Here is a 22,493-nt window from a genome sequence, read left to right as displayed (position 1 = left end):
CATCCAGGTTGCTGCAAAGTCCATATGTTTGTCCTTCTTTATGGCTGCATAATATTCCATGATGGTTCATGACACTATCAACACCAGGGATCACAGTGCTTTAGTTACCTTGGCCCTCCGAGCCTTCAGCGGAGGCATTTCCACCAATGAGCGTCATCCAGGTGACCCTCAGTCCTACTGACCAGCTTCCCCTCCTCCTCCAGGCGCAGCCCGTCTGGACCTCCCGGACCTTGCAAATGTCAGAGAACATCTCATTGTGGCTGATGAGGTCCCAGTAGAAAATCGTGATGGGGGCAGATGGGAGATGGTGGCGGTGCTAACAACAGGAGTTGGGAGCCAGGTGTGAGAGCCGGGCTCTGCAGGAGAGCAGAGCCAGAGGAGAAGCAATTTAACACAATTCTAATCAAAGTCTGAGTGGGATTTTTTGGTGTTGAAACTGTCAAGATGTTTCTAAAATGTATATGGAAATGAAGAGGATCTACTATAGCAAAAACAACTTTGAAAAAGAAGAACCAAGCCCCACATTACCTGAGTTTAAGACCTGTTACAACGTTCAGTAAATTAGATAGCGTGGTATTGGTATAAAGATAGACAACAGATCAATGAATGAACACAGAGTCCACAGAAAGACCCACCTTAGAAATGGACAACTGATTTTTGACAGAGTAGCAAAGGGAATTCAGTGGAAAAAAGATATTCTTTCAGAAAAAATGCTGAAACAAGTGAAAATCCATGTGCAAAAATATAAACTTCAATACAAACTTTACACTCTATATAAAAATTAATTAACCCCAGATTGATCGGAGATCTAAAAGTAAAACAGGAAATTGCAAAACTTCTAGAGAAAAAAAAACACAGGAGAAATTCTTTTTACCTTAGGTTTGGCAAAGATCTATAAGATATGATACCAAAATTATGATTCATGGAAGAAAAAAAACTGACAAATTGGAAAAAAGTGACAAAAATTATATGTATATGATTCCATTTATGTAAGAGCCTAGAAAATGCAAACTTATTTAGCCACACTAAGGATGTCACAGGTTGATTGAGGGGGAGGCCAGGGAGGAACACAGAGGGAAATTATAAAAGAATGCAAGGAAACTTTGGGAGGTGATGAATGTTATTATTATCTTAATTGCGGCTATAGGTTATGGGTTCACAGATATATATATATATGCGTGTGTGTGCATATTTGTGTCAAAACTTATCAAACTGTAAAACTTAAATATGTACGGTTTATTCTCAATTATTCTTCTTCAAAGTATAATTTGAGAAATTAAAGAATTTTAAGAGATCAGCATGTTATTAAGGATAGTATAATAGTTATTTTTTAAAAATTTACTGTACATAAAAGTAAACATCTATTTTATCTTTTAAACAGACGATGCCCATTGTTTTGCTTACTTTAAATTTATGAGCTAAACATAATGTTTTAACAAATTTAAAATGTCATCTTTACTTTGAAAGATAAATAAATGTTTTAGTGTAGATTGATGTTTACTTAGTAGCAGCATCAAAAAATAGAGGGGAAAATGTTTTGGGGATGTGATATTGGAGATCTTTCTACTTGGAAAAGAAAATGCTCAACTGGTTTATTTTTATACATATTATATTTGACTTCTAAGCATAATACAACAGAAATTAAGTGACCGAGTCATGAACTCTACCATCAAAACACAGAGGGTGCCAAAAACAAGTAGACACGTTAAGGAAAAAACTGTATTAAAATTGTAATAATATATACAAAAAACAAAATGAATACAAGTCACGTTTGACTTCTGCAATCACAAAGCAGTTACCATCAGCATTCAGATGCTTCTGATCATGGAGAACAGCTCTTAACATCTCTTTAAATGTGTGTACATTACCGGCTACTTGGAAGGCTGAGGCAGAAGGATCACCGGAGCCCAGCAGGTTGAGGCTGCAGTGGCCGGGAGCGTGCCACTGCACTCCAGTATGGGCAATAGTGTGAGACCCCAACTAAAAAAAATTAAAAATTTAAAAAAAAAAAAAGAATAAATAAATATGTGTACATTTTTTTGGCACCCTCATAGACCCAGATTCTAACTTTTTCTCCCCACCTGCATGGATTCTGCTCTAGTCCAGGAATCATCTTATGTCCCCTGGTTTACTATAATGGTCTTCCCGTTCTCCCTCCTTCTGCCCCACCCTTCCTAAGGCTTATTCTCATCACAGTCCCCAAGCCCTTAAGGCATTCCTTTGCTCAAGACTCTATAGTGACTTCTTTGGAGAGGCCACAATTCTTACAGAGCTTCAAGGCTTTACTGTAAGTACTGCTCCCTTCCTTGTTCAGTCTACTCCAGTCTTGCCTTACTCAAACATGCCGGCCACACGTCTGCCTCAGATCCTTCAACTTTCTCTGCTTGGAACACCCAGTTCCCAGACACTCCTCAGCTTGCCTTCTTATCTTCTTTAGGAATTTATCCAAATGTCACTGTCCCCCTCTTCCTTCTCCATTTTCCGTCTTGTTTTTCTACATAACATTCAACATTCTCAGCCAGGCACTGTGGCTCATGCCTGTAATCCCAGCACTGTGGGAGGCAGAGGCAAGAGAATTGCCTGAGTCCAGGGGTTCAAGACCAGCCTGGATAACTTGGCAAGACCGCGTCTCCACAATAAATCAAAAAATTAGCTGGGCGTGGTGGCACACACCTCTGGTTCCAGCTATTTGGAAGCTGAGGCAGAAGGATTACCTAAGTCCAGCAGGTTGAGATTGCAGTAACCATGAACGTGCCACTGCACTCCAGCCTGGGTGACAGAGTGAGACTCAGAGTCAAAAAAAAAAAAAAAACCCAACATTCAACATTCTCTAACATATTATATACTTTACTTGTTTCATATTGGACTGATTGAATTGAGAACCTTAATTATCAACATTCATGTATCTACACCTTTTGCAAAATAATTTGTAACTTTTCCCATCAAGAGGAGGAATCTCTCTCACCACCCTCTTGAACCTGGGCTGGCCCATGACTTCCTTTGGCTAAGAGAATGCAGAGAAATAACGGTGAGTCAGTGTCAAGGCTAAGGTCAAGAAGCATCTTTCTTTTGCTTCTCTCTGCTGCCTTTGCTATGAGTACAAGCTTGGTCCAGATCAGACGCAGAAATATGAGTATACCTGGATAAGATAAGTCAGGCCCAGCCTGCCAACCCTTAGACAAATGAGAAATAATCATAGTGGTTGAGCCAGGGATGGTGGCTTATGCCTGTAATCCCAGCATTTTCAGAGGGAAGGTCACTTGAGGTCAGGAGCTTGAGATCAGCCTGGCCAACATAGCAAGACCCTTTCTCTAAGATAAGGAAACATATTTTAAAACTTAGCTGGGCATGGTGGTGTACATGTGTAGTCCTAGTTACTCAGGAAGTTGAGGTAAGGATCATCAGAATTGCATTTGCAGCACACTGAGGGTCCATATCTGTTGTAAGATTTTCAAAGGGCTCCTTGACTCAAATATTTACATTAAGAACCACTGCTCTACAGAGTTCTAAGGAAAGAATTTCCCAAATTAAAGAATAGTTCTTAAAGAGAGACAAGAAAACTAGTATTCGCATCTTAATAGAACCATATCTACAATTTTCTCTTTATATCTTAAAAGAATCTATCTTTCTCTTCCAAACAGAGTAAGTCTATTTCTTGAGAGAAAATAAAATAAAGAAGTAAGCTTGTTATCTGTGTAATTGAAGCACAATCAAAACTAACGTTACGTCAGTTATCTGATCAGGACAATAACTTCCGTTCTCTACTTCACTCAACACATGCAGTGTGTCTGTTCTCAAAATGTCAAATTAAAAAAGAATAAAATACTGAAAATGTCTATCTCATTGAAGTTTTGAAAATTAGTAGAATTTAAGTTAGAAGGAATGTACTTAGCTTGCCTGGAATTTGGCTAGTCCAGCCAAGTTCACACCATGGCTTTTTCAAAAATGTGTCCCGAGACTCATAAGCTTAGGGAATACAATAGCTATTCATGACCTCAAATACAAATTGCTTCAAGGAAAGTTCCCCTGGAGTCAAACGCAATCCCTTGTCTAACGCACATGACCAGTCATCAATTATAGGCCAGTGGAAAGAATAGCTTTCATCTCATTTACTAAAAATCTCTGCTGCAATAAATCAGCAAAAATGTACCAAATGCACTGTGTGAAGGAAGCCTAATCTATTGTGCTATGGGGTCTGCTCACATGAGGTTGTGGAAGTACACTCAGCACTATAGCAAATCCTGCTTAAAATCCCTTACTCTAAGCGCAGAGACTCTAACCTTTAATATTTAGCTAAATCAGAAATTCTAAAAACTAATGCTTTTTATTAACTTACATAATGCAGCATTAAAACTATTAATTTTTCTGTAATTAGCTTTGGCTAGATTAGTAAAAGTACTCCTATGACTCTGAATTCTCTCTTTGGGCCTCAAGCTTGGAATCTTTTCATTCACATCTAAATTTAAGGCTGAAGTGGGTACAGGGCTCAGTTCTACATTTAAAAACCTGTCTCTGTCTTTGACTCTACAACCAGTGATTTTTTAACCTGGAATTTGTCAGGTGTTCATTAACCCTTGACATTGTTAGCAAAACTTGACTGGGCCAATGTACATTTTCCATGAAGAGGGCTATTGTGTAAGCAAAAATCTGTCTGTCTTTGTCCTAGGTTCCTAGTATTGAGCTATTAAAATCCTTGGAATTCCTGCAGTGATAGGAGTGTTTGTTATTCATGAGTCCCTTGGGTCACACCTGAGTTTATACTAATGAAGTGATTCAGGATGGAGGCTGGCCACCAGAAAGACCAACCATATGATTGGAGAGTTGAGGCTTTGAGCCAGTCTGACATCTGAGGAAGGGAAGAAGAAATAGAGATGAGTTCAGCCATGTGACCAGTGAGTCAATCAATCATATCTTTAATGAAATCCCAATAAAAACTCTGGACACCAAGACTCAGGTGAGCTTCCTGGTTGATGAACACATTGATACATCAATTAGTGGGAAGCAGGGGGTGAAGTGTCCTTACTGCATGGGGAGATGACAACAGAAACTCTGTGTTTAAAACTCTCCAAGATCTTGCCCTAGTGTATTTTTATTTGGCTGGTCTTTATTTGTAACCTTTATAATAAAATTGTAATTATTATCATTGTAATTGTGCTTTCCTGAATTCCATGAGTTGTCCTAGTGAATTATCAAACCTGACCAGGTCACGGGAATCCCCAAATTGGTAGCCAGTTGGTCAGAAGTACAGGTGACTTGGGGACCTCCAAACTTTCAACTGACATCTAAAGCGAGGAGAGTCATGTAAGAAATGGTGCATTTAAACCTTTAGAGTCTGACACTAAGTTTGGGTAGTTAACATCAGAATTGCACCACAATACACTGAGGGGCCATCTCCATTGTCAGATTTTCAAAGGACTCTTTGACCCAAATATTGACACTAAGAACCACTATTCTACAGAGTTCTAAGCAAAAAATTCCCAAATTAAAGGATAGTTCTTAAAGAGAGAACCAAGAAAGCCACATTAGCTATAAAGAACAGTCCAATGACTTACATTAACTTACAAAGGATGGCTATGTAAATTATTAGACACTTTTAGATGCTTTAAGGGCGGAATAAGTCTTAAACTCTCTCCTAGTTGAAGCTCATAGAATAAAAAATAAAATAAAAAGGGAGAGGAACACAAAGACTGAAAGAGAGCTCATACCTAACCCCTGATCTTCCCTACCCAAAACATCCATCCCACCCCATCACTTGCTTTCTGCAGTCTTCTCCATCAAATGGTTATAGCATTCTCCAACTGTTCAGACCATCAACCTTGGAGTTATCTTTGCCTTCTCTATTTTTCTTAATCTTCCTGTCTAAAATATCAACAAATCCTTTCAAATGTATTCAAAAGCAGATTATCTCATTTTTAATCATAGTGATCCTAAAAAACCGTGGTCCATGAACTCCTGGGAGTCCCCAAGACCTTTTTATGGGGTCCACAAGGTGTTCACTATAGGAAGAGTGAGGCAGTCACTTCAAGGAAAAGAAAACGATTTCATAATACTCAAATATTATTTGACTTTTTTTACTACATTGACATTTGTGATATTGAAGCAAAAGCGATGATGGATAAAACTGCTGGTGTTTTAGCACATATCAAGGCAATAGCACGTTGGTGCAATGGCACTGTCTTAGTTCATTTTTTGCTCTTAGAACAAAATACCTGAAACTGAATAATTTACAAAGAAATTTATTACTTACAGTTGTGGAGGCCGGCAAGGCCAAAATCAAGGCACTGGCAGATTTGCTTGTCTGGTGAGGGCTGCTCTGTTTCCAAAATGGTACCTTATTGCTGCATCCTCCAGAGGAAGACAAAAGCTGTGTTCTCACAAGGCAGAGGCAGAAGGGTACATTAGCCAAATGCTTCATGAAGCCCCTTTCATAAGAACCTTAATCCCATTCTCTAAGTAGGAGCCCTCGTGACCTAATCATCTCTTAGCTTCCTCTCCTCTTAATACCATTACATTGACAACATCTGACTTTTGGAGGGAGCACATTCAAATCATAACAGGCACCAAATGGTACTTGTTATTTTGTCACAAACTGGGGGATGGGAAGAAGAAGCCCATTTTACTTAAGAATGTTCTTAATAAAACAGTACTTTTTTTTTCTTGAATATCAATCTTTGAGTACATGCTTTTGGATATTCTTTGTGATCAAATGGGATATATACATGAAGCACTTTGTCACTTGCTAAAATACAATTGTGTAATTGGTTGTGTTGCAAGTTCAACTCACCACTTTTTTCATGTAATGCCATTTTTACTGAAAAGAACATCTGATAGACACCCTATAATCATTCACATAGGGTATTTGACAGATATTTCTCAAAAAATGAACAAAGTGAACTTGTCACTTTAAGAAAAACAAAACACAGAAATTGGCACCAGTGATAAAATTCAAGATTTCAAGGAAAAAAATAAAATTTTGGAAGACTCATATCCATCACTGTGGGCTTGACAACTTCCTGATACTGACAACTTTTTTGATGAGATTGGTGGTGATATTAGTGAATGTGATTTTTTTATATTGTATAATAAAATGAATCAACACTTGGAAACCTACATACCTCAGTAAACCAGTATTTTCCAGATGACAACCTCATGATGTTATAAAATTAGTTATGGGTAAAGATTTATTCTCAGTACAAGACAGATTAAAGGATTTTAGTATAAATCAATACACAAAGTTCATTGATATAATTTCAGACTCCATATTGTAACCTTGAAGAACCCTTACATTTATGTTTTGGTGGAATATCAAGGAAAACTATACACACTGTTATCTGAAAATGTATTCCTTTCCGAGGGAACATATCTCTTAAAAAATATATTTTCTTCATAGACTTCAACCCAGACAATATATTGCAACAGATCAAATGCAGTAGAACATACAAGTACCCAACTCTGCTATTGAGACAAACATTCAAGAGATTTGCAAAATTCTGAAGCAATGCCACTCTTCTCTTGAATTATTTTTTTCTTTTGGAAAATATGTTTATTCTTTACGATAATATGTCACTATGTTATAGATGTATTATTCTCCTTTTAGATGAATTAAATAAATATATTTAATACTTTATAATTAATATGAATATATTTTAACTTCTAATATGATAAATACTGATATATATATATATATTTATAATCCACATGAACAAAAATTATTGAGATTCTCAATAATTCTTAGGGTATAAACATGTCCTAAGACAAAATGTTTGAGAAATGCTGCTTTACTCTTACCACTTTGTTCCAAGCCATTAGCATAACTGCCTGAATTTTTGCAATAATTTTAATTAGCATTTTTGCAATGATCGTTAATAGATCTCACTGTTCTCACCTTGTTTCTATGCATAGTATTCCCAAAACACATCCAGAGTGATTTTTTTTTAATCAGGTCATGTCAACTCCTTCTCAAAACCCTCCAAAGGTTTCCTTCCAATATCATTTGGGGAAAAAGGTGTTCTCATTGGCTTCTGAACACTAGATGTGATCTTTAATCTTCTACGATCTTCCCCCTCCTCTCTCTGCTCCAGTCACACAGCCCCTTACTGTTCCCTGAATAAGCAAAGCTCCCACCCAGCTCTTCCCTCTACTTAGAAACCATCTCCCACCGGTATCTTCACAGACTATCTCCTCACCTGCTTTAGCTCTTTGCTGGCATTTCACCTTTCTGAGGTCTTTCATAACCACTGTACCTTCTATGACGTCTTAAAATCATAACGACCTCAGTCCCCTCTCCTTCTTATTCCTCCACAACATTATTATGTATTATATATTGTATATAAATGACATATAATAAATTATATATAATATGTAATGTTATATATTGTAACAGTATTATATACCATATTATGCAGTCATGCACCACTGTATCAGTGATGCATTCTGAGAAATGCGTTGTTAGGTGACTTTGTTGTGTAAACTTCCTCAAGTGTACTTACACAAACCTAGACGGTGTAGCCTATACACACCTTACCTAAATAGTATAGCCTATTGTTCCTAGGCTTCAAACCTGTGCAGCATCTTATTGTTCTGAATGTTGTAGGCAACCAGAACACAATGGCATTTGTGTATCTAAATATATCTAAACAAAAAAAAGGTACAGTGCAAATATGGTATTATGAACTTGTGGGACCACTGTCCATCACTGATTGCATATACAGCCCATCACTGACTGAAATGTAATGTGCTGCATGGTGACATATAATATTATATTACATATATAGATATACTGATATACTACAGATTTTATCAGTTTGTCTATTTCCTTCCACTAAAGTATAAACTTTTTGAAAGCAGGAATTTTGCATATTTTTAGCTGTATCCTCTGACACCTAATGTATATTTGTTAAATGAATGAATGAATGAATGAGTGAATAAATAAAATAGCATGAATAAAGAGAAGAAAAACTGCCTCCAAAAGTTCAGAAGAGTTTTTGTATAACCAAAGTGATTTTTTGATAATCTTAAAGAGGAATCTAATCTTTTTCAGTCTTACCTTAAACGAGGACTAGATAAAACTATGAATTAGACAAAGTCAGGGGCCCCTCTGAATCACGTATCTGTGCATTTCAGTCTGAAGACCAGCTTGTGTTCCAGGTACTTTCCCCCCAATCTGTTTCTGGGGGCTTTGCTCACAGTTTTATCAATAAATCTCCCAAGCAATACTCTACCACATGCATACCCTAGCTTTTGCCTCTGGGTCCACAGTTCTACCCCAGGCTGGCTTCAGAATCACCATGGAGATAACTGTGGGACCCTTCATTTTCACCATGCCTGGTCAGCTTCCAGCTATTCTGATGGCTTTACCTGCCATGCCTCGGGACCCCAGCAAACAGGTTGAAACACCTGCTGCTTGTTTGCTGGTATAGCTACCTGGCCACGTGGCTGACATTTTACTCTGTCTCTACTTGAATATTGGCTTCTGTTTATACTTGCCAATAATACTTGTATCTCACCTATTCTTTCCTTTTGCAGGGTCTATTGATTTGCAGTAGTCTATGTTCTATAACTCTTTAGATCAAGCCCTAGAGCAGTGCTAGTCAATCAAATACTCTGCAATGATAGAAATGGTCCATCTCACTGGATGAAGAAAATGTGGTACGTAGACATGTTGGAGTATTGCTCAGCCATAAAGAAGGACAAAATTATGGACTTCACAGCAAATTGGATGAATTTAGAATCCATTGTACTCTCGTGATCTATCACAGAAACAAAGAACTGAATACCACATGTTCTCACTCATAAGTGGGGTCCTGAACATTTATCGCAATACTGTAAGAGAGGGATCAGCAGTAGCAGGACACTGCCAGGGGAGGGAAGGCATCACTAAGGGTACCTGATCCTAAACCAGGGGAAGTGAGAACCAGTTGAAGGCCCAAACTTCACCTGCACGTAGATCTAATCCTGACTTGTACCACACATCTTTACCATAAAATAAAGGAAGAAGGAGAAGGAGGAGGAGGAGGAGGAGGAGGAGGAGGAGAAGAAGAAGAAGAAGAAATGGTCTGTTTCTGTACTGTCCAATATGATAGCTAGCTACTAGCCAAATGTGTCTGTTTAGCACTTGAAATGTGACTACTACAACTGAATTTATTTTATTTCACTTTAAATAATTTAATTTTTTTTAAATAGTCACATGTCTGGTGGCTACTGTATTAGGCAGTGTAGCCCTAGAATTATAGATCAGACCCACTCTTCAGATCCTTCAGAACGTCTAGTTCAAGACCACTGAGGTCTTCCCCTATCTGGCCCAACTCACCTAAGAAGTTAACTGGAAAGGCTTTATAATGCAAAGGCCATCTGCATTTTTACAGTGACCTATGAAACACCAGTATTGATTCAGGAACAAAGACTCACTGAACAATCTGAAAAAGTGGACTATTTCCAAACACCTGTGAAGCTACAATTGTCATCAGGAATAAAAACTTTTAATTTCCTCCATGGCTTCCTTTCTCTTTAAATTTATATTTGCATCAGCTTATTGACCACTATCTATACCAGACAAAGTATTTGGTTTATTACTTCTAAATCACTCAGCCTTTTGTTAAAGCAACTGACCCTTTCTCTCTAATATTGACATTTTTATGGATGAATTATTACCACTTTTCCAAAGTTAAAGAGAATTGATCCAAACTTTTAAATGTAAAAATCCATACGTTCAGTCATTGAACTAGAGAGATGCAATGTCTTTACAATTAAAAATGTATTCATCAGAGGTCATCTAAAACCTTATTCAGATATTCAGACCAAGTTCAAGGACATTTCTTTGCCAAGAATTTAAATCATATCCAAATTGTCATAGCTTGCAGTTATAGATGTGTATATATAACCATATAAAGAGAGTGATCTAAACAAAGAATTCTAAAAACTCTATGTTCTAAATAATATAAATATTAAGACAAATCATGAGATGAGGAGGCCTGCATATCATAAAAAAGAAAAAGAAAACCCACACACATACTGAAGCTGTTATGCTAATTGAAATAGCATGACATCATAGCATACTATCTTTACCCACTTGAATTGGCCAATAGTTCAGACAATCCAAAACAGTGGGTGATCTGTTATCCATTTGAGACTCTATCCCATTTCTTCCCTAAAGGTTTACTGCTGCTGTCATTATTACTACTACAATGCTCACTGAGAGCTCTCTTCTGACCCAAAGGCCTGTTGCTCTCATCTTCCCTGAAACTACAAATTTGGAGTCAATTTATTATCCTGCATGCTCTCTGGAAGCAATGGTCAGGAGTATGGCAGCATATTAAGAGGAAAATGAGGCCAAGCAGCATTGTTAGCTTGGCTGAGTCTAGAATCTCGCTAGCTAGCTGGAGGGTCTCCTTAAAAGAGTGTTTTTGAGACGTTTCTGCAACCAAAAAGCCCTTGTGCATTGCAGCCAGATGTGTGTTTACATTTCTCTGTCATTGGCCCACTGGCTTCACTAGCTTTCTTTGAACATTTTTCTGGAACAGGAGCTTTGCCCACCTACTCTTTTGATCCCCTCAATAACCCCAGGAGGTAATAATGCTGTCCCCATTTCACAGGAGCATATGGAGTCTAAGAAACATGCCAAAAGTCCCTGGGTTTGTTAACGGTGGAGTCAGTCCACAGGGCAAGTGAGGTGACCTAGAAACTTCTTTCCTCCTCTGTGCATATTATCTCACCACACAGATAATATGCATGGAGGTCATTAGGAGTCATCTAAATACCGTGCTTCATTGCTTCCTATCTCATAGCCTGCCTGAGTGAAGAGAAGGAACAGCTGGGTTAATTCCTAGGCAGCAACACCCAGGAGAGCTTTCAACATGTCTAATTTTATGTGAAAATGCTACAAGATCACTTACAACGGAGACATCCCCCAAAGGAATGCATCTTAAAGTGAACACACCAGCAAATTATATTCATACTTAAGGAGAGAGGTCTTTTAAAGACACACCCTAAAATATGCCACTGCATTTCTTTGGAATGTGTTCAGGAGGTGAAAATAACCAAAGAAATTGGCCAGCTTTCCTTATCACACAATATTCCCAACCATCTGCTGCATGCACTTATGAAGACGGGGCTCGGTGCTTAAAATTCTCATCAAAGAAAATGTGAATAACCAGTTTACAACCTGTGAGAAAGAGGGAAAGAGGCCTCCTTCCCATTGTCACAAGTTCAGAATTACAGTTAACATGTGTAGTTGTGGGTGGCTGTGCTTGTTTCTTAAAAGAAGATAATTGCACACACCACCAAATAACAAAACAAAAGGGGAAAAATGTGTGTGGGAGGTGGGAGTGAGATGTTAGATTAATTTAATTACTGTCAGGTGGTTTTCAAGCTGTACTAAGGAGGAGAAAAAAGCCTTGAACATGATCTATTACCCAGAACACAAATTGAGCTTCCATTTCAACTCGTTTGTGTCGAATGATTTTAACTGTTTTTAAGAACTTGACCAAACTTTAGGTTGATATATGAATCAGTTCCTACTTGCTCCACACCCTGGAAGTACCCTCAGTGCCATGTTGCTCTGCCTCTCTTCAGTGCAGAGCACCGACCAATCCTGCCACTTGCTTTACTCTTGGTACATTTCAGTGCCATCCTCAAAGCCCAAGGTCACTAATGGCTGTAGCTAGACTTCAAATAGATGTATTTTTTCGCTTTCTCCTTTAACAAGTCTCTCCTTCCTGCTGGAGTGGCCTCTTATGCATTCCTTGTTACCCCTGTAAGGTCAAAATCTCAAGTTCAATTAAGGCCTTCAAGGGCGATGACATTGATTCAGTTCCACGACCGCTGCTGCACACTACACTGGTGAACACTGGGATTACTATCTAGTCTCTGCACTATCACAACTATCACAACTCTCTAGTGATGTGTGACCTAGAGTTCACACAGAGACACTGAAAGGCCCCGATTCGGAAGGAGGGCAGCTCATCTTACAGGGGTAACAAGGAACGCATAAGCGGTCACTCCAGCAGAAAGGAGAGACTTTTTAAAGGAGAAAGAGAAAAGACACATCTATTTGAAGTCTAGCTACAGTCATTAGTGGCCTTGGGCTTTGAGGATGGCACTGAAATGTACCACGAGTAAAATAAGTGGCAGGCTTGGTCGGTCTCTGCACTGAAGAGAGGCAGAGCAACATGGCACTGAGGGTACCCCCAGGGTGTGAGAGCTCAGAAGCCAGAAGAACACTGGAAGAAGAGGTCCCGTGTGCTGGAGACGCACACAGCTATGAGCTCCTGCAGTGACAGCAGTTCATTCTCTGATGGTGGCGTGGGGCTGGCATCGGTGTGGACCTGACAGCTCCTGGGCAGCCCCAACAATGCTTCACAGAGCTCAGAAATTGACCGCCAAGAATAGCAAGGACCTGTCACAGAGAGAAGTGACTCTGTATTGGTAACATGAGCCATTCAGGCAGGCCTCTGCTAAGGACAGGCACGGTGGGTCAATTCAAGGCACCTTTGGAATGACAGCCACACAGGCCAACTGAAAGAGTCCTGAATCTGGGGATGCCAGCTTGATGGACCACCCATCTCTCCCCTTGACCTCTCCGCAATCCCTCTCCCTAGCTCCCTGTCTGAACTTGGAACTTTTTGGAGACCGAATAAATAAATTAGTACCTTGTGAAATTAAATAAGCACACTGTCACCATTAGCTGTCAACATGGTCACAAATGTCGATGTTAACCATCAAAATATTGAAGCGATATCACATGACACATTAAGGTCTGTGAGCATCTCTGAAGAAATAGAAGACCACAACTGTCATTTTGACACAGTACTGAGTTAATTACACACTAATAAAAGTCAACAACTGTTAGGCCCTTATGGATACTGAACCCCAAATGGCATTGTTTGTGAGTCATTGAATGAAAGCTATTAGGCCGATGAATTAGTCTTTGCATTCCTTCTCTTAAACATAGCACAGAAAAGTGCTTGTTTACTTGGCAGCCTCCCTGTTAGCCAGATAGAAGTGCTTAGGCTGAGCCGAGTGCCTTGGTTACAAGTACGTCATCAGTCACACTTAAACCAGGAAATACAGGACGCTCAGGAAGTGCACTTGATAACGAAGCCAGTGTGAGCCAGAATTAGCCAATAATCAGCATTGCTCTTCATCCTCAAATAATGCATCTATATTTCACAAGGCAGTCCGGTGGTGGAGGACCAACCAGGGGGACATAGGAGACTCCTCCCTTCATTCTGTCACCAGTTCATGTGATTTTAGACAACCAGATTTTAATGACTTTCCAGTGTTTCAGCTTCTCTTTTTCAAAGTCTCAGATCTAGCCGTTAGAGGTAGAATGTATAAGTTCATAGGGGTGGCAAATTTCCTAAACTCTAAGCTCCCTAATGTCAAGGACAAAGTTTTATTCTTCTTTGTGTCCACTGATCACAGCATCTGGTGTGGTAGTCATTCGATGAATGTTTGCTAAATTATGAACACTCAGAAAACTAAATGATAAATGAGCCCTATTAATCACTAGCTGTTTGGATCGGCTGTCTTGTTGCCCACTGACATTATTTAACACTGGACCGGGGAAAACTAACCCACAATCACTTAGAGTCACAGGGAAAAGACTATTGCATTCTAGTCACAGAGCCTTGCAGTCCACCCAAACAGGCTGGCTGTCTCAGTCATGCATGCGCTCCTCCTAACAAACCAAAGAGAAGCAGCTTGGTTAGAGTCTTAGGATGCCAGAGCCTACTTATTTCTGGTTCCTCACTTTTGGCAGGTGCTGCACAAATACCAAAGAAACAGGGCAGAAATTGAGGAGATTTTTCATGTTCATTCCTAGAAAGTTCATTGGAATCATTAGGTCTTGTGGTGGATGAGTACAGCTGGAATTCTTCTTATCCAGCAGAGGAAAAAACACATAGGAGACAAGGCCCTTGAGACATCATTTCAAGAGAAATATAGACTCCTTTTTCTGTCCTCCAGTAATTTGCAATCTAAAGAAACCCTATGCAGAGCATTTAAGGTGCTGTATGTGAATGAGCGCGTAGGATAGCATAGGCTCTGAAGTGAAAAGAATCGGGTGTAAGATTTGTCACTTATTGCTATGAGTCCTTGGACACATCACTTCACTTCTCTGAGCCTCAATTATCATGGTAATTCCCATCTCTCAGCCTTCTGTAAGACTCAGGTGAAACCAGGTATGTTCTGAGGGGCTCTGCAAACCATAACATATATGATACACTTCAGCCATTATTGTTTTACAGATGCTTCTTTCTACATGTCCAGAAGGTAGAGATCTGAACCGCAGGGAAATGCTCAATTTAAAGCAGTAATTCAGAGAGTCGTGGCTGCAAATTGGGAGTGAATTCCAGCATGACAGAATGACCAAAAATCAAATCCTGGGTTTAGCCAAATGCCCAGAGAGATCGCATATACTAAGGAAGTAATCATGTCTTTCAGCACAACTCTGTCCAGAACACTAAAGAATTTGACTCTCAATTCTGGTGCCTGCCATAGCAGAGTTATTTTTGACATCTAGAAATCACAAGAATTGGCATTTGTTCAATGTCTATTATACTTATTTATTTATTTTTGTTCGCTGTTAAAACTACCATCTACATCACACAGGCAAGTTGAGCTTTTTATTCAGCTCTAAAAACCTAATGGTAAAACTTTGCAGTCATGCTTGTGTGAAAATATTACCATTGGTAAAAACAAATTAAAAGGCTGGAATGTCCACAGTGTGAACACAACAGGCTCTCAGTGAATTTATATTTTCCTATAAAACTGTATGCCTTCTCTATAAAATAAGCAATTTTTTGGACTTTTTTTTAATGGCCCAGTTTCTCTAGTCATTAGCAGACAAAATTTTTATGGATTTTAGTGCTTTTCCATTCAGATTAATTATGTAATTTATGGAGGAATAGATACCCAATTACCATATATTTCTTGGGGCTTCCGGTTAACGACATTTCCCCGGCATAGTTGGACTGCTGATGTAAGTCTGTACTAGACATGCTTAATTTTCTTATTCTCCACTTCTGTCCCTGTCTCCCCTTCCCCTGGTGTCCTCCTCACAATTGTCGCAGCTCTCCGGACACTGAAGGAAAAAAAAAGTACATGGCACTCCATCTCCCTCTCAGGGTTTTATCAAACTGCATCTGCAGGGCCACATGGTGGGAGGATTTAGGTCCCAAACACACTTTTGTTCCTCTCTAGATAAGGTGACTTCTTTCTGAGCTGTGATCAAGGACAAGATGAGCCCACAGAGGGTCTGGTGAGGTTTTTGGCTGGATACTGCACGGGGCCCCTCCCTCGGAGTAGTCTGTCTCCATGGAGACAGACACACGGCAGCAAACCCACAGGGACCAGGTAGAGACCACAACAGCAGAGGAGAGATAAACCAGGAGTGCACAGATGGGGAAAAACAAGAAACAGTAAACGGGAAGCTGCATTGTTCTGGTGGGAGAATGTACTTCCTCTGGATTTTTTAAATATTTTCTCATCTGAGAGAAAGAGAAGAGGAGAGAGAAAGAGAGGAGGGAGGGACAAAGAGAGGGAGGGAGAAGGAGGGCGAGAGAAGACAGTAAAACTAAAGCTTTAGCTTTTAATTTAATTACATGTAATTTTCCTCAGGTCAGCATGTTCTGTAATCATTTCAAAGTTTGTGGATCCGCTTAATTTTCATCATGCAGCAGTAGTGAAAAAGTAGTTATCATGAAACCCATTGCTTATACTTAGCAAATAATCAGTCCCCATTTAAAACCTTCATCTGGTTGTATACATGATACGATGTATTAAGTTCTTGGCTTTCTCCATCATCTCATTAATTTCAGAGGGCAATTTCTAATGATCGTGTTTCAGAAATTATCAGAAATGTTTCCGGGATCCCACCCCCTCCCCATCTTTTATTGCTTGTTGCCAAGAGAGAACAGTCTTGTAATGACACCACACTTCTCAATATGCTTTTTCATAATGAGTCTTTAGGGGAAAATTCAACTTATGAGAACTAAGAAAACAGACTGCTACTTCGCATAACATCAAAACCATAGAAACATGGTGTTGCATGCATAATACCACATGGTTATATTGCCTGCAATGGGGCCCGTTATACCTTACACAGATTATGAGTAGTTGCTGCTTGTCAATACAAGTGTAGTATTACTTGCATTAGCCAATATACACACTTGAACACAATCAATAACATAGAATTTGTTACCATTTCTGAGGACTAAGGACTAGAGAATAGAAAGGAAACATAGAAGACCGAAACAAAGTCTCAGTCAGCTTTGCCTCTGAACAATTCTATTATGTGTCACAAGTCACAAAAAACCAGTGCTCAATAGTACAACAGTTAAAAAGCCAGTCTGTGTTTATTTTGTTACGTTCTATCACCTCGCAAGATTTACCTAAGTATTAGTAGTGTGTTCAAAATAAAACAGAAAATCATAATCAGCAAAGGAAAAATAAGCTCAAGAATGAGATGCATCTATCCAAAACCTTCTGTCCTTAGAGAACAGGAATGACTTTCCACTTGGTGCTTGCAGAGAAGAGGTGACAGTCTCTGTCACCGGAGCCAAAAGCGAAATGAAGCGATGGTCTCAACCATGCTCCCAAGGGGATGGTTTTTAAAGAAATGCTCTTTAAGTTTATTCGGTTACACAATACCTTTCTGATGATATTGCAGTGTTGTTTTGTTACACTGTCAAGAATCCTTGGATACACCACAGATCTATGATATCTCAAAAGGTCTAATAATTCATTGTTTTAGTAATTCACTTTAAAGGCCAGGACACGAAAATATTCTAATTATCTTTGCTCAGTGTTACCGTTTAGTTTAATTCAGGATGACTAAAGTCAGTTCTTCTGCATGATTTAAATTGAATGAAAAGATGTCTACGCCCAATATGTACCTCTTTGTCTACCTGGCTCCCCTTATTGGAGTCAATCCTGTATTCTGACATTATTTTTGGAAGAACCCTGTTAAACTTTCAATTCTCTCGACAATAATTAGTTAATTAATACTAGTAAAAAAAAATGCTTAAGGACCTTACATGAAGATCCTTGAAAAACTACAACCCAAACAGGTAAAATTGGTAAAGAGATATTCAGAGACTAAGATTAAGGGAGAGAGATCGATTTGACATTTATTGAAAACATACCCTGTACATGGAACTGAGCATTTCCCTGCATTATATATTTCAGTCCTCATAATGCATTATTACTACTTCCATATCACACAATAGGTCACACAGTCTGAATCTAGCTACACGGATGAGAGAACAGGGGTGGTGGGTGGCTATGGAGGAAAGTCAAAATAATGCCTTGAGAGTGTCCTGGGATAACCAGGACAGTAAGATGTCAGGGTCAGAGGAAAAAGCTCCAGAGGCAAATTCCACAAAGGGGTAGCTCCAAGGGATATAACAGAACCCTGAAATGGGCTCTAATTTATTTCATGATCTTTTGTTTTTTTTGACCCAGAGTCTCATTCTGTGACCCAGGCTGGAGTGCAGCGGCATGCTCATGGCCATCCCAGGGTCGACCGTCTGGGCTCAGGTAATCAATCCACTTCAGCCTTCCAAGTAGCCAGAACCACAAGTGCATGCTACCACATCCGGCTAATTTATATATATTTATTGTAGGGAGGAGGTCTCACCAAGTTGCCCAGGCTGTTCTCGAACCCCTGGGCTCAGGCAATCCTCTCACCTCAGCCTGCCAAAGTGCTGGAATGACAGACTTGAGTCACCGCGCCTGGTCTCATGGTCATTTTTAAAAACATTTGAAGAACAGGTGGGACAGTGATTCATCTAAAAGAAACAAGTGCTCTTCAAAAACAGTAATACAGTGTTATTAAGAATTTATTGTAAGTCAGTAGGATAGTGTTGTGAGTGGGGTTAGTGTGATGCATGTGAGTGTGTGCACACACATGAGAGTGCAGTGTGCATGTTCATGATGTGGTGCAAGTATGTGTGTATATGGTGGGGTGATATGGCACATTGAACACATTATTGCTTTGTGATCCTCTCAGTATTCACTAACCTGGGAAAACAAGCAACACCACTTAAATTATCCCCCTCTCTGAGTCTGCATTGGAGAAATGAATATATTTTACTAACTGGGCTGTTTTTAAATGCAAAGGAGGTACCAAAAAACTCCCAGTAAGTCTAGAATGTTCCCTAGAAGCAAATTTCCCCTTATGCTCCAGGAGGTCCATTTAGCATGTCATCTATTTTCTGACTTCCAACATTCCCTCTAACCCACCGCAACTGTTAACTGATGACCTTAGCTCAAATTTCACTGAGACACTAGACACAATATAAACTCCCCCCTCTTCACAGTGTCGCCTCCACCTGTCTTGGAGCCTATCTGATCTGCCTTTCCTCTTGTTACAATGGAGAAGGAGTGTCTCTTCCCATCAGAGTCTACCACTGTGTGCATCTCATCCTCTCTGTCCTTCTCAATAATTATTTGTGCCTTTCTCTCTCATTTCCATCGTCATACAGACTTACTCTGAGGCCTCCTGTCTTTACAAGTGTTTCCATGATCCTGCAACCCTCCTCAAGGACTGATCCCACTTCTCTGTTCCACATCGCAGCAAAACTGATTAAATTAGCTGTCTCATTTATTGTCTCTACAACTTCACTTCCAGACACCCTCAATAGAGCTTCTATCTCCCCTCCAGCCCAACAGAACTGCCAATTACCGAGCACCAATGACTTCCCTAATGCCAAAGACAATCTTCACTGCTCTGATTTCATGTTACTCTCAACAGCATTTTGAAAAGCTAACACCATCTCCGTCTTGAAATATTTTCATCTCTTGGTTCCCATGAAATCCATTCTGTAAGTTTTCCACTGTTTTACTAGTCATTGCTTCCTAAGTCCTTTACTGGCTATTCCTCTTCCACCAGACATCCATCTGAGGCCTCAAGAGTGAATCTTCACCATTTTGCAATATTCTCTCTCCCTCATCCCTCTCTCCCTCCTTCTCTCTCCTTTTTCACAGAGTCTCACTCTGTTGCCCAGGCTGGCATGCAGTAGCTTGATCCCAGCTGGGATGACAAGCGTGAGCCTCCTCACCCAGTTCATTTTGCTATTCTCAATCTGTGCTCTCCCCTCTTGGTGATCTCTATTCCACGGCTATCAATGATATCTAATTACTGGTGACTTCCAATTTTATACCTCTGGGCTCAACCTCCCTGATGAGTTTCATACTCTAAGATCTAGCAGACTACTTAAAATCTCCTCTTAGATTGTTAATGTTTACACCTCCAACTTAACATGTTCAAAATAGAATGTGTGTGCCTTGCTTTTTTGATTTTAGTGTTTGTGTGTATGCGTGTGTCTGTCTTTGTGTTGGCCTCCAGAACCTGCTTCCCACTATCCCAGTAATCATCTATATCTCAGTAAAGAGTGCTATTGTCCCACTTGATTTACAACCCAATCTAGAGTCATAAAACCTGGGAATTACCTTGTTCTTCTCTTTCCCTTATTCTCACATATAGGCCATTAGCCAGTCCTGTTGACTTCACCTCCAAAATATTCCCTGGTTCCACCCACCTCACACAGTTTCTGTCGTTAACACCTGGTGTCAGTCACTGTATGACCTCTCATTTGAACTGATCCCTAGCTTCCAGTCCTGCCCCCACCTTGATATCTAGTCTCCATACTGAAGTCAAAAGAATGTGCTCAAAAACATTCATCACATCATTAGCTTTGTCCGCTAAAAACCCTCCAATGACTTCTGAGCACATCAGAAATAACATCCAAATTCCTTACTGTGCCTCCAAGGCTTAGGTTGTCTATCATTTTCTATTCTCTGATTTCCCCTTCTAACGCTCCTCTTATGCTCACTGTGCTCCAACCACAGTGGTCTTTATTATAACCCCCAAATAAGACAACCCTATTCTGATCTCAAGGGTTTGCACTTGCAGTTGCCTCTGCCGGGGTCACTCTCCCCTCTGCTCCTCACCTAATGATCCTTCTTGCCATTGGATCTCTTCTCAATGCCAATACCACAGAGATGCTGTTGCAGACCAGCCCATTTAAAATATACCCACATCCTCCACTTCATTCTCCATCATACCATCATGTTTTATGTTCTTCATTAAATGCTTATATGCTAAGCTAAATAAATATATATGCCTAGCTAAAGAAAGGTCTTTGAGAAAATATGACAAAAACAGATGAAATAGGTAAAGAGATATTCAGAGATTAAGATTAAGGGAAAGAGACAAAGACTTCAATTTGGCATTTATTGAAAACACACCCTGTACATGAAATTGAATATTTCTCATGCATTATATTTTTATATAAATATTTTAATATATATGCATTAAATATATAACAATGTATACATAACAACTGATCCTAAACCGTGGCCCAAACTTCACCTGTACATAGACCACTTATGTACCTAGTCCTGACTTGTACCTCACATCTTTAAAATAGAATAAAGAGAAAAAAAACCACAAATATATAACAATGACATTTTCTTTTTTATTTTTTTTATTTCCCCACTAGAATATAAGCTCCATGAGACCATGTCTGTCTGTCTCATTCTTTTGCTATATTCCAGGTACTTAGTTGGTTCTCAGTAATTATTTGTTGACTATAAGATTGATTAATTAATTATAATATGTTGTGAATCCTCAAACAGGTGGAAGTGCCTTAAGCTAACCACCTGAGCTGATGCATGAAGATAGGTCTTGTGCTAAATCATAATAAATGCCCTGTAGGCCTTGCAGAAGAACTTGACCTAAAGACTTCATCTGTGTGGAAAGAATTTTTAATGGCAGAAAAACATGAAAGGGAAATTGTTCAAGCTCTATGCTTCATTTCTTTTATCAACATGGTAGTATAATTACACAGTGCTATTAAAAAAAAAAACAAAAACCCTATGCATCTAAAGTCAACAATATGTTAGCCACAGCAGAGCTGTACAATTATCAAATTAATTTTTCATCATTTGGTGAACCCATTTTTTACTATATGTCATTCTATGAAATTACTTCAAGATTTTCTAAGTGTCAAAAAGATAACTGACATTTTTTTATCCAGTCTAGCTTTGATGGGCAACATGGTTGTTTCCATGTTTTTGCTATTGTAAATAGAGCTGCAACAAACATACATGTGCAGGTATCTTTTTTGTAGAATAATTTGAATTCCTCCGGGTATATTCCCAAGAAGGGAATTGCTGGGTCATATGGAAGATCAATTTCTAGTTCTTTCAGAAGTCTTCAGACTGTTTTCCAGAGAGGTTGTACAAGTTTGCATTCCCACCAGTAGTGTAGAAGTGTTCCTTTTTCTCCACATCCTCGCTAGTATCTGTTGTTGTTTGTTTTATTAATGATGGTCATTCTTACAGGGGTTAGGTGGTATCTCAATGTGGTTTTAATTTGCATTTCTCTGATGATGAGTGGAAAACTTTCAGGGGAGAGGGGGTGGGACTGGCAGTTGAGGGAAACTGCTAGGGGAGGAAGGGGCATACCTCCTCAACAAGGATACCTGCAT

The 22,493-nt window shown here is 39.3% G+C and overlaps 1 pseudogene; it reads right to left on the bottom strand.

Annotated features, from left to right (window-relative positions):
* LOC103264912 overlaps positions 1-15,998 on the bottom strand; it is a 16,514-nt pseudogene extending 516 nt beyond the window's left edge.
* Positions 15,999-22,493: the final 6,495 nt, after the last annotated feature.

The sequence above is a fragment of the Carlito syrichta genome, unplaced genomic scaffold, assembly GCF_000164805.1.
Source record: "Carlito syrichta isolate Samal-C Ts95f unplaced genomic scaffold, Tarsius_syrichta-2.0.1 Scaffold305759, whole genome shotgun sequence".
NCBI classification, from domain to species: Eukaryota; Metazoa; Chordata; class Mammalia; order Primates; family Tarsiidae; genus Carlito; species Carlito syrichta.
This window is presented reverse-complemented; position numbering and strand designations above follow the sequence as displayed.